Source organism: Chiroxiphia lanceolata, chromosome 3 (genome assembly GCF_009829145.1).
Source record: "Chiroxiphia lanceolata isolate bChiLan1 chromosome 3, bChiLan1.pri, whole genome shotgun sequence".
Lineage (NCBI taxonomy): Eukaryota > Metazoa > Chordata > Aves > Passeriformes > Pipridae > Chiroxiphia > Chiroxiphia lanceolata.
This window is the reverse complement of record NC_045639.1, coordinates 8,123,168-8,138,296: the sequence shown is the minus strand read 5'-3', so window position 1 is coordinate 8,138,296 and position 15,129 is coordinate 8,123,168.

Sequence of the window (15,129 nt, the reverse complement as noted above, 5' to 3'; positions counted from 1 at the left end):
CCACACCATTTCTGTCTTCACAGATATCATGGGTGTTCTCTAACAAAGAAATGGCGTTTTGGCTGACACACTGGCTAATCATGCTGTGATCCCATCTGGACTCAGACACAGGACCTGTTCTTCTTACAAATATCTGAGATTTTAGTATTGACCTCCATCATCACAAGAGGTGGATCAGCTCCAGCTTTTACATCGATGCCATGCTAAATAATGTGTATTTGCTCTCCAAGAAAAGCCTGTGGTCTTGACAAGCAAGCAAAAGGCTTTGAAGGGATGAGCAGACTTATTCAGTGCTTGGAATGGCTCAGTCTCTCAAGGCCAGGGTAAGCCAGTGAGCATATTTCAGCCATTCTGACTCTGATGCTACTGCTGTCAAGCAGAGAGAACAGGCTTCCCTTCCCCTGGTGGGACTGTCTGGCTCCCTCTGCAAAGGTGGTGGGTGTCTTGGGCACATCAGGACATCCCAGAGATGCTCGCTGGTCTGAATCAGCTCCCAGCCAGCCTCACATGGAACAGCACCAGGTACTGCCTCTCCACTGCCCAGCTAGCAACTATGTGGAAGCCCTGTGCCTCTACCCACCCTCAGATCTGGGGAACCAGCCCTTCACATACACACACACACACACCCCCACACACACACCCACACCCCCACACACACACCCACACCCACACCCCCCTTCTTGTATTCTTAACTGAATTAACTGATTTTGCAGGCATGTGGGTTGGAATAGGTCTCACCAACAAAGTTATTTTAAATCAGGCTTCTCTTTGCCCTTTACTTTCCAAGGGTCAGCAATTCCCTCCTCCCAGTAGGATGCTCTGCCCATGCACTCCACATGTGCTTGAGCACTGAGGCACAATGGGAAGGAAGTGCTGCAAAGCTGCTGGGCCGTCTGGGAGTCCCACCATGGTTCTTGGCTCGGCCACCAGCTCAACTCTTTGCTCAGAGCCCTGGGGATGCTGGCCCTGGCTGGCAATCTCCAGCTGCAGGCAAGCCAACTGTCTGCCTGAAGATCCCTTAGCCACTCCATCTCAGCCAGCCAGGAAAGGTCTCCTCTGGAATACGTCTGGCAAACACAACCTGGATAATTTCAGGCAGGCCAACCAGGATCTGCCATTTAATAACCTCCTTCAACAGCACTGCAAAGTGTTGCAGGCAGTCACGAGCAGAACAGCCAGCTCAATCACTCCCTGACACCCTCAGTTTGCAGAGGTCCAAATTAGCCTCACTGCAGTCCCCCTCTGCAGCTTCTGGAAGTCACTGTGTTCTGCTCCCTGAGTTCTGGCATCCCTCTCCCAAGGCTCCTCTGAAATGGCATTTTCTTGCAAGTAAAAGCCCAGGCAAACCACCTCCTCTCCCTCCCTTTAAACACACTCATGTTTAACTTCATAACCTTGTCAAGGCTGGCTGTGCTCTGACAGAAAACCTATAGGGGTATTCCCACCTCTGGACAATGCTTTACCTAATAGGAGATCTGTGAGATTTTGTGGGGTGATCTATGCTGCCTAGAGTCAGGCACTTGGCAGGGGAGAGGGAAAAGGAGAGGGTAGTTTCTTGGTTTAAGCTTGCTGCAGGTGGGCACTTAGCAATCTAGTTTACATTAAAAGCTACTTAAATTTGGTGACAATTCTTTCCTTTCCCCAGTAATAAAAAGTGAAGCCAACCCTGCTGCTCATGGTAGTAACTTTTAACACCTTTCCTTAGAAAAAAGCTTGCATATACATTACATTCTAGGCACACAATAAACACAGAAATCAGATGGAAAACTGCTCAGGGAACCACCAGACACTGATGCACAGAAAGTTCTCAGCCAGCTGAGGTCCCTGAGAGGATCTGATCTGCAGCCTTCGCACAGCACTGGCATGGAAGTGCTGCCAAGCGTCAGTAACTGCTCCTGAAGGCCTTGCACAAAGTTGTCATCAAGATGTCAGGACCATTCAGGGAGTGTGCAGGAGCCAGGACAGAGTGCACTCCCCACATTGGATGGATGCAGTTTGCTCCTAAGGTGTCTCCAAGTCATATGCAAAGTGACCAAGGGACTGTGACCCTTGTGAGATGTTCCAGTAGGCCCTTCAGCAAAAAGACCCTGCTATGTCAAACACCCCAAAAACTATACTTTGCCAGCAGGTAGTGGGGAAGGACCTGCAGCTTGGCAGCCCCATGGTTGGCTTCCTGCAAGCAAATTTTCCAGGGTAAAACTCACCAACAGATATAGGTTAGATTTTGAGAAACTGCAACATTTCTGTCCAGGCACTTCAAGGGAGAATGTGCTGCCCAGGCCTGGCATTTGCAGAAGCCACTAGGGTGAAGAGCTTAATCCTTACCCTACAAAGGCAGCTATCAGCTAAGGAATGACACACTATTCCACCCCCTGCATCTCCGGTCTCTCTTCTGGATGCTTTCCTGAGGCTCTTTCCCATAAAGGCCCAAGCAAAGGCAGCCCCGACTTCAGGGATGAAGAAACCTGGTCTTCTGCATCCCACTCACCCAGAAAGTCATTCTGCCCAAGGGAAATAAGAAACTGCCACTCAAAGTGACTGAAACATTTTTCCAGATCACCTCCTCCAACCCCCATACCAACTGTTTTCCTTCTTCTCACACTTTATCCTCTAACCTTCACTTCTCACATAGTTTTAACCATGCTCACTAGGAACTCTTATAGGAGTAGGAAACTCCACCTCAAACAGAACTGGGACCTAAAAAGAAGTCACCAACCCCTCCTCCAGAGGTGTGGAGGCTGATGGAACAAGTGTCCAATGTCTCTCCAGTAGCAAAGCCTGTTGTGTAGTAGACCTCACCCTACTCTTTTCCAGAGTAGGTGGTATGTGCCACCTGACAAGGTTCCTTGGCCTACAGAGACCTTCCTGCTCATCCCCTAGGACAAGGATGGCCCAAGGACAAGGATGGTTCATAGCCCAGCCTCCTTGAAATTCTGCTTTTGGGCAACAAGCAGATTGGAGTGGACCTCTCTCCAGCTCTGGTCCAGATGGGAGGGCAAGGCAGCTATTTACCCACCGTGAAAATGTGCTCTCATCTCTTGCTGGCTGGAGAAGAGAAGGAAAGACCACAACACAGTACCTGTCTGCCAGAGATTCTTCCCTTCCCCATCACACTGACAATCATCCTCACCCTCCCTTTCTCCTACTTACTTAATTTTCCTTTCACTTTTAAAGATTTGTCTGCCCCTCACCTCTCCTTCAGGCCCCAGGTTGTCTCTGTAACTCATTGCTGGCTGGCAGAGGTGGCTTTTCTCTGCGTGAAAGTGATTTTGCAAACCAGCCCTCACATGTGTTTCACAACAGGCAGACAGCCACCAGCAAATGGTGTAGTAAGTGCCTGCAATCCTGTCCCAGAGAACAAAACACAGTCTGTTTGGCTGCAGGATCACAGAATATATTAAGAGCTCATTAAACTCACTTTGGTTGTGCTCCAAAGCATGTTGAAAGTCAGGAGAGAGTCCCCCATTGACATGAGCAGGTTTTGCATCAGGGTTAACACTGTTAACCTGGGTGCTGAGCCTGTTAACCTGCTGAGCCCAGTTGAGTCCTGGGGTTATTACTGTGCATGTAAGCTGTCCTTAATAAAATAAAGAAGATGAAGAGGCCTCCTGTGTTTAATAATCTGTGATGACTTATGAATCATCTGTGTTTGTTAATATCCATCTCATCTTTCTCTAGTTAGCCCCCAGCTTGTCCTTCCTTAATGAAATTACAGCCAGCTTTCCTACAGAAGGTGAATTCCTTTCAGAGTTGCATTTAATTTGCTGCAAGCTAGCCCTTTAAATCTGGGCTTTTACATACAGTTACTCCAGAGAATATGAGGAATGCCTCTGCTGGTTTTTCACTGAGCCTATTTAGCCTTTTTTGGACAGAAGGAAGCATCTGAGAGGGAGAGCACATTTTTCCCCCTTTGAATCACATAAGGAACACCACAGCTCATTCCTCAAGTCCAGACTGCTTAACCCTTCCGATATCCAAGCGGTCCTCAGCTGCTCCTCTGGTGGCATTGGAGCCTCTCACTATCACTTTGCCTACTCCCTTGGACACATATTAGGTACTCTGGGAGTGTGGGGTTTTCCATCCTTTCAGGTCTATAGCCAAGATAGTCGTTCCCATCTTGATCCTGCGATACAAATCCCAGCCTGACATGCAGCCCCACGGCTCCTTACATAGCAGGGCCCCAGGCAGAGATTCTTCTCTCTCTGAAACAAGAAAAGAGTGTTTTTCCCTTCCCACTCATTTACTTGCTGCCACAACAGCTGTTCTCCACAGGCTTACTGAACAGCCAGAGGGCTTAATTCAGTTTTCAATTGCACTGAATTTGCATCCACATCACATGACCCAGCCTTTAAGCCTGCCCACACAGCTGGCAACGAGCTCCCTAGGATAAGTGTTGCTGTAGGGACTGACTTTTTGATGACCATAACAATTACGAAAAGATTCCCTTGCCCTCTTCTCCTCACGCTCCCATGGGATGATGTGGCATGTCACACTCTGGCCTGGAAAGCACAGGGAAGGTCAGAGCATCAGTTGTGGGACTCCAATTCCATGTATACACAGAAGGTGTCTTATATAATTTTTTTCCTAGTGTTTGAATAGACATTATGTTATCCATATAGGCAAAGAAAAGGATGAAAATGAAGCAGATCACATCTTCTCTCTGCCAGTGCCTGGAGAATGACAAAAGCTGTTCAGATTTTACGATCACGGATGCTGGGTTTTTTATATGCTGTCCTTAAGATAAAACAGTCCCCAAGATGACTTCAGGTAAGCTGACCTTCAGATGTACTGTTTTAACTGAGATGGTGATTGAGATGTTTTTTTTGGGTAAAAGCCCCACTCTTAATAAAAAGAAAATACTACATGATAAAACACTGAAAACAAAGTCTGACAGATGTGCCTATTTGAAAGGCTGCAAAGTGAAATCATGTAGCAACAATTTTACAGTGAAAGAAACAATTGATTTCAAGTGCTAAAACCTACGGGGACTTCAAAAATTATCACATCTCAGCTCAGCCACGTCAGCATCCACACCTGCACTCCCAGCAGTGTAAAAGACCCAGTGATGAAGCAGCACTGTCTACCAAGACATGATTACAACTGGTCTCTTACCCCAGCAGGCTGTGCCAAGACACAGGGAGAGCATCCAAGTGCTAGGGCTAAACGTTCACCATCAGGAATATAGCATCTGTGCCCTAGACCACTCAACAGCATACACTTCATCTCAGTTTTGCACGAGTAGAACATCTAATTCTTACCCAATTAGCCATGGTCGATGGAGTTTATGTTGTCTCTGTGCAGCAAAACAGGCAGTATGTGGTCCAACACACAGTTAGTGGGACACAGAGACAGGCAGCTCCTGATGTGGCACAAGGCTCTCCCATCAGCCTGCCAAAAGTATTTAATGAATCTGAACCAGAAAAGTGAGTTTGCATGGGTCATTAGTGCCTTGCATCATGGGGATGGGATATTTTTTGATGTTGTTACTAGGAGCTTTGAAACCACAGCCTGCAGCCCAGAGAACAAACATTGCAAAGGACAGGAGGCAGCACGTGACAGCAGTTCTGCATGTGACAAGCAGAACTGTTGCCCTCACTTCATTCTGGAGAACAGGGCCTTGAAATAGAGTTATGTGAGGACCACACATGTGAAGAGACAAATCTCAGCTACTCTAACATGCTTCCAGAAGAGCCTAAAAACTTAAAACATGACAGTAAAAGAACAGCATGAAAAAAAGACCTACATGGTTTAGCAGTACCCAGAATGGTAGGACAGCAGCTGCATAAGGGAGAGCGAAACACTTCTAAACTGACCAGACATACTTCTGCAATTGCGATGGTTTCTGCAGGTGGTCAAAAGGACAAGAATAGGCCATTTCCGGTGACAGCTTCATCAGCCTACAGGAGCACCAGGACTCACAGTCACTTCACCAAAAGTTTAATGTTTTGTGTTGTAAGGAATTAATTGGTAGCCTTTGGAGGAGAATCAAGCATGGCAGCTGTTGACACAGGTTTTTTGCCCAGCAATGGGCAAAATGGCAGATGCTTCTGCAGGGATCTCAGGCACAGCCACAGCTGGGAAAGGTGGTGGCAGCTTAAAGCAAGATGCTACCACACCCCAAGAAACCAAGGACGTTTCAGCCCAGAAGTCAACTGTGTTGTCATTTGTTGAAGAACACATTCACACATTCACCAAACACCTACTAGGGCAGAAAACACACAGCAATTTACTCCTGACCTGTAACTGAGGAACATTTCTGGTGGATCACTGGCTACATGCAAAACTCACAAAGGTCAGAAGTGAATTTCCACCCATGCTACAGGCCTAGTTTCCCCAATATATCACAGACCAAATGGATGAGCTACAGAAATAGGTCAAAGGGAAGCAGACATTATGTCCCTGTTGGTCAGGCTCAGGCACCTAACTCCCCTCTAGTCCTCAGAAAAACACAGCTCTCTCCTCTGAAGAGATGCTGAAGTGTAGTATGCTGAGGGAAGGGGCTTTCCCAGCACTCTCCTTTTCAGGAGTCCCTGTAAACACTGAAGTACTGACATGCTGATGTGAGATGCAAGTAGCCTAGAGACTTGTACCTTCCCAGTCCCCACCATTTTTCAAGGATGGGTGCAGAGCAACCAAGGAGAACAAGAGGAGGAAAGATTACCTCCAGCATACTCTGGACTCTGCTCTGGAAGAGGATAACCTGTTAGGGAACAGCAATATCACTTCCAGCTCTTCCCAGGGGTTTCCACACTGTCTTTGGTTCTAAATGGAGAGGCTGGAGACCAACCTCTGGCTGAGGCAGAGATGTGGCTTAGCTCCACCATGTTACAGCAGGCAGGAATTCCCCTGAGCCCCACACCATGCTGTTGTGGCCCTAATTACCCATTCCTTAAATCATATGAAGGCTACAGCCCTTCTTGCAAGCAGATTTTACTGCCCTGGCATGGGGGTGGTTGAAGGAGCCAACCCTGCGGCAGTCACACACGTACCATTCCCTAAGCAACCGGCTGCATGCCACCACCTCCAGCCATGGCCCAGTTGTCACTGGGAGAGCACTGCTCTGTTTCACTAGGCCACGAACCAAACCACATGTGCAACCGGGCTACAGACAGACTGGCCTTGTCTCATTTAGCAGGAAAGCAGACCAGACCTTTCTCACGCAGACCAGTTTGTCCTTACATTCAGGCAAACAAGAAGAGCCAGTTTCTCACCCAGGTTGCCCCAAGCTGAACCCACAAGGAAGGTGAGAAATGAGAAGAAATGAAACAAAAGAAAGTATTTTAAAAATCTTCCTTCCAGTGCCTTGAGAAAGGCAAAAAATATGGACAGACCATGGCTGGACTTGCCAAGACAGGGCCATGAGCTGTTCTGCACTGAGCAAAAAAAGCGACAACCCATTTCTGAAAAAGCAAGTATCTCTCCATTCAACCCAGCAAAGCTATTAATGAAACTGCTATTACATTCAAAGAAATGAGCACTTCCTGAGGAAGTGTGAATATACAGTGTGAAAATGTGCAAGTGGAGGAGGCAGAGATTTACCAGTAAAAATGCCAGCTGCCTTCTTGCCTCCTCAGGGGCTAATGCCGGCTAACCCCTTCTGCTGCTGTCTTCCCCTTCACTAGGTCAAAATAAAAGAGTTTCGGACTCTGGGACAGTGTTATACCCCTCTAATAAGGGCAAACATCTCCCAGCAAGACAATCAGAAAATGGAACAACATTAGAACCTGCCTGGTGCATCATTCACACTCATTTAGGCCAATTCTGGTGGGCTTCCTTGCCCTGAAATACGCTGTCATTACCTTCAAAAGCTGCATGCCAGCAGAAGCAGCTGTGCATTTCTCAAAACCCTTCTCTGATACCAGCCTTTGTAGCTATTCAGACAAAACATGCCTGTACCTAAAATCCTAGAGCAGTTCTTGGGAAGTTCACCTAACTAACATCTCTGACCATGGCTACATGTTGTGTCAGCAGTGACACTTAAGCCATCAGTTTTACCAGGTTATTTTTATCCTGGATCAGTTCTGTTTTACTTCTGATGTTGTGGATAAAGGAGGAGGCAAGAACAGGGAGCGTTAGTTAAGCCTGTGTTCCTGCAAAGAGAAGCATTTGGCAAATGTTTCCCAAAAGCTTCTTTTGTTTGAGCAGGGAGAGGGTGGGTATCTCCTGAACAGCATCAAGAAAAACGCTGGAAATGAAATTTTGTCAAGCAGATCCTAGCAGACTTAGTCAGTACCTTCACCCCAGGGATGCTTCCTTTGCTTCAGAAGAATGCTGTAACAGAGAGCCTTCCCCAGCATCAGCCATAGGAACAGCCATCCTGCTTGGGATGCTTGACATGCTCCAGGCTGCTGCAAAGGTGGTATTAGCAGTCCACACACCAATCCACAAACCAGCTTTGTCCAAAGACTGCAATGTGTAAGTGCCCTAAAGGTGCAAGTTACATCTTCTACAGCAATTACAGCAGTTTAGAGATGAAGAAGATTAAGCTAATGACTTTCACTGTGCCTGGCTTGGTCTCCTCATCCTTCTTCCTTTACCGTCCCTAAGAGTGGGATCAAGACAACATGAGAGTTGAAAAACTATCAGCCACTTTTTGGTATGATGGAACAAGGTATGTCTGGGTTTGGGAGGACGATGAAGAATCCATCGAGAGAGGAAGAGGGTTTTAAGCTGGAGCAGACACATGGTCTAATCCACCACACAGCCACTGATGGGACAAGGCTAGGCAGAAATCACATGGGTGACAACCCTCATGCTGTGAATTAAGACAATGTAGATGAATCCATGCATTCAGTGTTGATGAATCCGTGGTGTTCAGGCAGGAACTGCCAAGCTGGGCCCCAGGAAGTTAAGGCTGCTGAGATCCCAGAAGAAGGCTCAAATCAGAGCCCCGCCATGTCCCTTTGCTCCACGTGGCAGCAGAAACCTGCACTGGGAGTGGAATGTTGCTGATCCCAGAGGGGTCGCGGCTCTGCAGGAGTGCTGGCAAGGGATGCCTGCCCACCTTGTCCTGCTGCTGGGCAACTGGGCTACTGCAGACCCATGGTGAGTCTTAGAAAAAAGAAACTGTAAACCTGTAACCAGCTTGACTCAGGAAAGCACTAAAAGATGAGAGATTAGACATGTCATTAGTATGCAAAGAGCCCTGTTCTTTGTACCTGCCCACAAACACCAGTGCTTCAAGCTGAAAGGACCTCCTGTTTTGCAGTCAGGTGCTAGATAAGCTCAGTGCTCCATAAATCCCCAGAGGAACATTGCTGAGACCATGCCCCTTGGCAGAATTACACAGCAGAAAGAATCGATGCTGCTTCCTCTGCTTTATTACACCATAGTCCCACCCAGAAGCCTTCCGACACAGCTCCTGGAAATGGGCTGCACAGAAAATTAATTCTTCAAACATCTGTTATCTTCTCTCTGTGCAAATACCAGGCTGCTGATTGACAAGGAAAGGATACAAATATTTACAGACAAGGTGAAGGTGGGAGCTCTGCCAGACATTGTGCTTGTGGGTGCTGCTGGGCAGCAAATGAAGCTGACAAGGTAGCTGTGGCATGTGCTTGCTGCAGACACAGACCTGGCAAATCCCAGTTTCAGCAGCAAATAACTTTTTCTTAGACTGATTTCAAAACATTTGGTTTAAAGCTGAGATGTTTACCCGAACAAAGCTGAAGTAGGGGTGAGAAATTGATCCTATTAACCTGCCAAGCAATCATAGGCCATAGCAACACACGAGGTTCTCCAGCACACCAGCCTCAGCACAGCACCCCATGTCAGGCTTTGGTGTGACAATAAGCCTGCTCCCCAGCAGGAAAGGCTGGCACTGCTGCCGGAAAGATGAGCAGCCAGAGGAACCCCTTACCATCATCTCCCAGACATCACCAAATGCCCAAAAGACACTCCATTAGGTAAATTCAGTCTTTTCCTGTCCAGGTGGTCACGGAGCTTGAACATTCCTCCTGTCCTCATATAGATCAACTGGATTAAAGTAAGGAGGAGGCAGTTTCTGGGTTGACTGAGAATTGGAACCATCACTATTAGGATGGTCCTTGGTATGGCTTCAGTCCATGCCAAGTAGCTTCATTTTGCAGGTATCCAAGATTCAGCATAGGCCAGACAGCACTTCCAGCAGCAGCATGGACATGGCTACCCTATTCTGGAGGTAACGTAATAACGTACAGATTTGGCCAAACCTGGCCACAAAAAACCCTGCATATCTTTAACTTCTTTATAACAACATAGCCCCGTGGATGCTCATTTCCCCATTTGGAAACCTAGGGACAAGTTAGGGTGCGTGGAGTCTCTTTTATTCCAGTTTTTGCAGGCTCATTTATGAATTCCTCTTTGATCTGACCTTCACAGCCATCCAAAGCATGAGGCCAGTTTCCTGGGGTTTCTCCTTTTTACTTGGCTGGAAAGCAAGTTGCGCTTACCAGGGCAATGTTGGCCACAGAATCAGAGCCTGACTTTGATGCTTAACAGGGAGAATTTCACTTAGACTTGCCTCAGTAAAGGAGCATATTCCTCCCAAATTTATAGCAGGGCCCCTCATGTTAAAAACATGCACATTATAAAAAAACCCTCCTACCTGCTGCAGTGTCCTTGTCACAGCTCATCACCCTCTACTTTCCGCTTTTCATTTCCCAGCCTAAAGCTATGCTACAAGAAGCACCCCACTGAAACATGCCAAGTTATTTTTCCAATTCCTGTCCTTACCAGTTCCAGGAAATCAGCTGTGATATTGCTTTCATGTATCAGATTTCTGGACTCACTCACTCATGGCAACAAAAACCATATGGCAAGAACACATCTTGCACAGCCCAACCAGGAGGCACAGGAGGCCTAATCAAGCGGCCAGGCAGGGATACAGGCCATGATGGAACCCATGGGGAGGCTCAGGGCACAGTAAAGGTTTTCTTTACTCTCTCCTCCCACCAAGCAATACAACATGTCCTCCACATAGGAACCAAGTGGCTGGCATGTGTGCACTCCTCATTGGCAAACACGACACTCACAGTTATGGAGAGCTGACAATGTTGAGTGAGAAACAGAGCTTTTTGTAAAGCCAGAGTACCCATGATGTATCCATGTTATGTAGTGCATCCAGCTGACATTACAGGGACAGAAAATGTCTCTTCCATAGAGCTCAGCAGGATACAACCTGCTCCCAAACCCACAGTGCAGCCCGGGGCATTGACTGACTTGTTGACCAACTCCCCATGGCATGGCCTAGGCAAAGTAGCTCAAACACATGTCCAATACAGGATGTTCCTCACCTCCTTGGGACAGCAAGGGACACCATCTATCACCACTGAAAAGTCACAGTACTATGCTGCTAGAGGCTGCTGACACTGAGGGGGTACTGCCACACCTCCAGCCAAACCAGTGAGAAATGAGCACACCATGTCATGGCACTGCCATGCTGCCCTCCCCTCCCGCCGCAACTACCTGCAGCACAGACATCTGCACGCCTCTACCCTACCTGCTTTGTCACACCTTTGCAGAGCTGCAGGACAGCCACTTAAACAAGGATTGTGTAATTTCAGCCTGAAGCTCAGAGTCACTCACATCAGCAAACAAATCTCCTTGCAGGACTGCCTTATGTTGTGGCTTTTGTAGGCACAGGAGGTGCACAGTGGCATAAAGGGGAAGACAGAAGGCAGGAGGTGCCATCAAGGCTCTCATTTCCTTCTCTCTGTTGTGCTTTCAAAAGAATTGGTCCCTTTTTATGCCTCCTGCAATGTCCCCAGAAGTGCCCTACCTGTTCAGCCCACAGGGGAGCTGCCAGAAGATCCCAGATCCATTGCTCCAGGGCCAAGGACATAGATGGGCTATCTGCTGTGCCTGCTCCCCAAGCCATGCTGCAGACCTCTTCTTATCTGCAAAACCTGCCCTAGAGTGGGTTACTGAACATCCAGCAGGAATATTCAATAGCACAATGCTAACATGGAATAACATAATTCCTACATACTTCGTGCCATGGGTGAAGCTGGGAAAGAGGGGAGGAAGATGTCACCACCTCCATCTTTCACCAAAGCAATCTATCTCTCACCAGCTGTCAGATAGGATGCCTATCCTCGCAGTGTCCTTGCTCCTTTTTTAGCTCCTCTGTAAGCAAACAGAGCCAGGTGGTTTATTTACAAAGATTTCACCACTAAGACACGGGATGCTTGTCTCCTACAGAGCACTCCCTGTTTGCATTGTACCTCCCTCTGGTTGTTGTGTGCACCAAGGAAGCTTTGGCAGTTTAAGGCTTGTGTACTCACACACCTCATGGCTTCTATGATTAACCAGTTTCTTTAGACTAAATTATCTTGCCTGAGAGAAGTTTTTCAGCCAAGCATCACGTTTCTTCCTTCAGTGCACACTCTCCAGCTTGCCATTTCACTCAAGCAGACCAACATTACACACACAGTTCCAAATATAGTAAATAAATATGCATTTTCACCTCTTCTACCTCTCTACTGAAGGCTGAGCCACACAGCATCCAGATGCCATGTTACATTTTGCACTTGATTTAATGCAGTCCAAAGGATTTTCTACATCACCCTCTCCAGAGCCCCTCAAAGTGTCTGATATAAAGAGATGGTGTGTCTATCCATAATACAAAAGATAGGCAGACACACAACCATTCAGTCCCTTTTTTGGAGCATTGCATCTGACACCTTTCTCCTGCAGAACACCAAGCTCTGGATATTCTTTTTGCCAATCCTTGCCACAGAGGAAGAAGACGCTGTCCTAGGGTCTAATGTGAGAGATTTGTTTATCCCTGAGCCATGTTCCAAGGCCTCTTCTTTTAAAGAAAGGATTGCTGGGTCCTCTAAAAATAAAAGACAGGCTCCATGCAACACACAGTTGCCAGAATGCTTGTCACTGACAACCAAATTGAAGACCAGCAAGACTATCTTTGTTTTCATTTATTGCCTTTAAGTCCTCTTTTTGCACACACATGAGGTAAAGGCAGGGGTTTTCTTTTTCACAATGTCTTGTTGACATCAGTAAGTAGTTTCCACGTCACCTTGCATGTTTTATAGACCACAAGACTAGAAACACCATGAGAACCAGGCAGCCTTTAAGAAACCCAGCCACGTCCTACACCAATGGGCCAAACAGTGCCAGTCCAGACCAAGAATGCGAGACCCAGGGTTAAGCAGGCTTTCTGCAACAGATGGATATGAAGTTTAAAAGGCCCAGCCTCACAGAGGCAGAGGTGAATACAACCTCACATCAAGGTGAAGACATCTAAAACACACACTATCAGCTACTGATGGGAAAATAAAGCAATACAGAGGGTGGGACTTCACTTGTGCAAATATACCTAGGGAGGGTTGGTGATAGAAAGGAGGACGTGGCACTTTGTGGTCACTCATAAAAGGAAGACGTGGATCAGATCGTCATTGTTGCCGCATGTTGACTCCAGACAGATGTGATACTCTGCCATATTCAGGGCTAGGCAAACACAGCCAGAGAGTCCTGTCGGTGTAAATCAGCCTTGCATTCATGCAAGTCAACACAGTGATGCCAGGTTACATCAGAAGGTAGCCTCCCAACATGAGAAGAAACAGTGCAAGAGACTTGTTTGAACATTCTCTGCTGCATAAAAGCTAGACTGTGGCAAGTCTGGGAACAGCTGCAAGGGAAATCCTGGAGTAACTTCAGGAAGGATCCCGGAGTTCTGGGATTTTGACACCATTCCCATCACACTGGGTGCCAAAGGCACCTTAAATTCACCCACAGTATCCCTATGAGCAATTCCACGAGGTATCCCCAGAGACCTTGCTGCTGATTTAACAGCACACGGCTTTAGGAACAACATAGCTCAGTTAAACATAAAGAAAGTACCACATCATGTTGAAAGCAATGACTGGTGTACAACGAGAAGCTGAAGACCACAGCTCCCTTTCCTCTCCAGCCAGAACACCTCCCAGAACACTACTTGTAGGAATATCCTCTGGAGCCTTGAAACAAGTTCAATTTCATAAACATCAGCTCAAAAATTTGGCCCAGAAAAATTGCCAAGCAGAGGCTAAAGCTTGCCGAGTCAGACATGGCTTAGCCTTTATACAGCTTGATGATGTTACCAGTGATGGCTTGACAAAGCTGTGTAACCCACCACAGGCTTGTCTGGACTCAGGTCCTGGGGGAACTGGATCCTCTCGCAGAGCCTGCAGCGGAAAGATGGCACCAACATGTCCTGAAAGATCTTCCTCAAGTCTTACCTCTTCCCCATCTCATAAGGGCAGACACCTCTAAGCATCTAGGTATTTGCAGGAACAGTTGGCCAGCTGCTAGATCTGCATACATGGTCTGAACTGGTGTTCCCACCTCCAGCAAGAGCAACCAGGGTATATTAAAGACTACCAGGTAGAGAACACAGACCAGCACAGCAGAGGCCTGCTGCTCCAGGAGGCCTGAGGGAAGAAAAGGCAGACAAGTACCTCTGCAAACAGTAGAGGGAAACAGGAATAAGAGGAGCTACGGAGTTAAAAGGAGAGGCATATACTGAAAGTTTGCGAAGTATCTTACTTCCAAATGAAAGTTGCTCCTGCTTCTCACATTCATCAAGGCATTTAAAACTAGTCCTAACCAGATGCTTCAACTTCCTTTGTCCAGCTCTTCTTAAAACCCACAAACAGCCCACTAAGAAACAGAGCAAATATGTGCAAAGATTTGCAGACCAAAATAGAGTCCTTTGGAAAACACCCCATAGAAGCAAGCTCGCTTCTCCCAGCACAGAGGCAGCTGCGCTTTTCAGTAGGACAGTTTCCAATGTTTTCTTACTCTGTGCAGACGAGGGATTTCCTGTCCTCCATGGCAACAACCTCGCATTTACTGAAGGAGGCTGTGCCAGTAAACTCCAGAGCAGAATGAAAAATTTTAAAGTGGCACTGCCTGTTAGCTCCCAGCTTTGACTTGCTGATGTTTCCCACGCTCATGGTCCAAATCCACTCTGCTACCCTCCTTAAAAGGTTTGCAAGTGGGGGTAAATCTCCAGTGCTGCACTGCCCACGAAAGGGAAATTTCTCAAGCGCTAGTGATACAAGTCTTTCCGAAGAAGTCACTAACCACCAGCACCTTCCAGCAAGAGCTGTCCATGCACCTTCCAAAGGACAAGCTTTTTGCCTTTTCCAA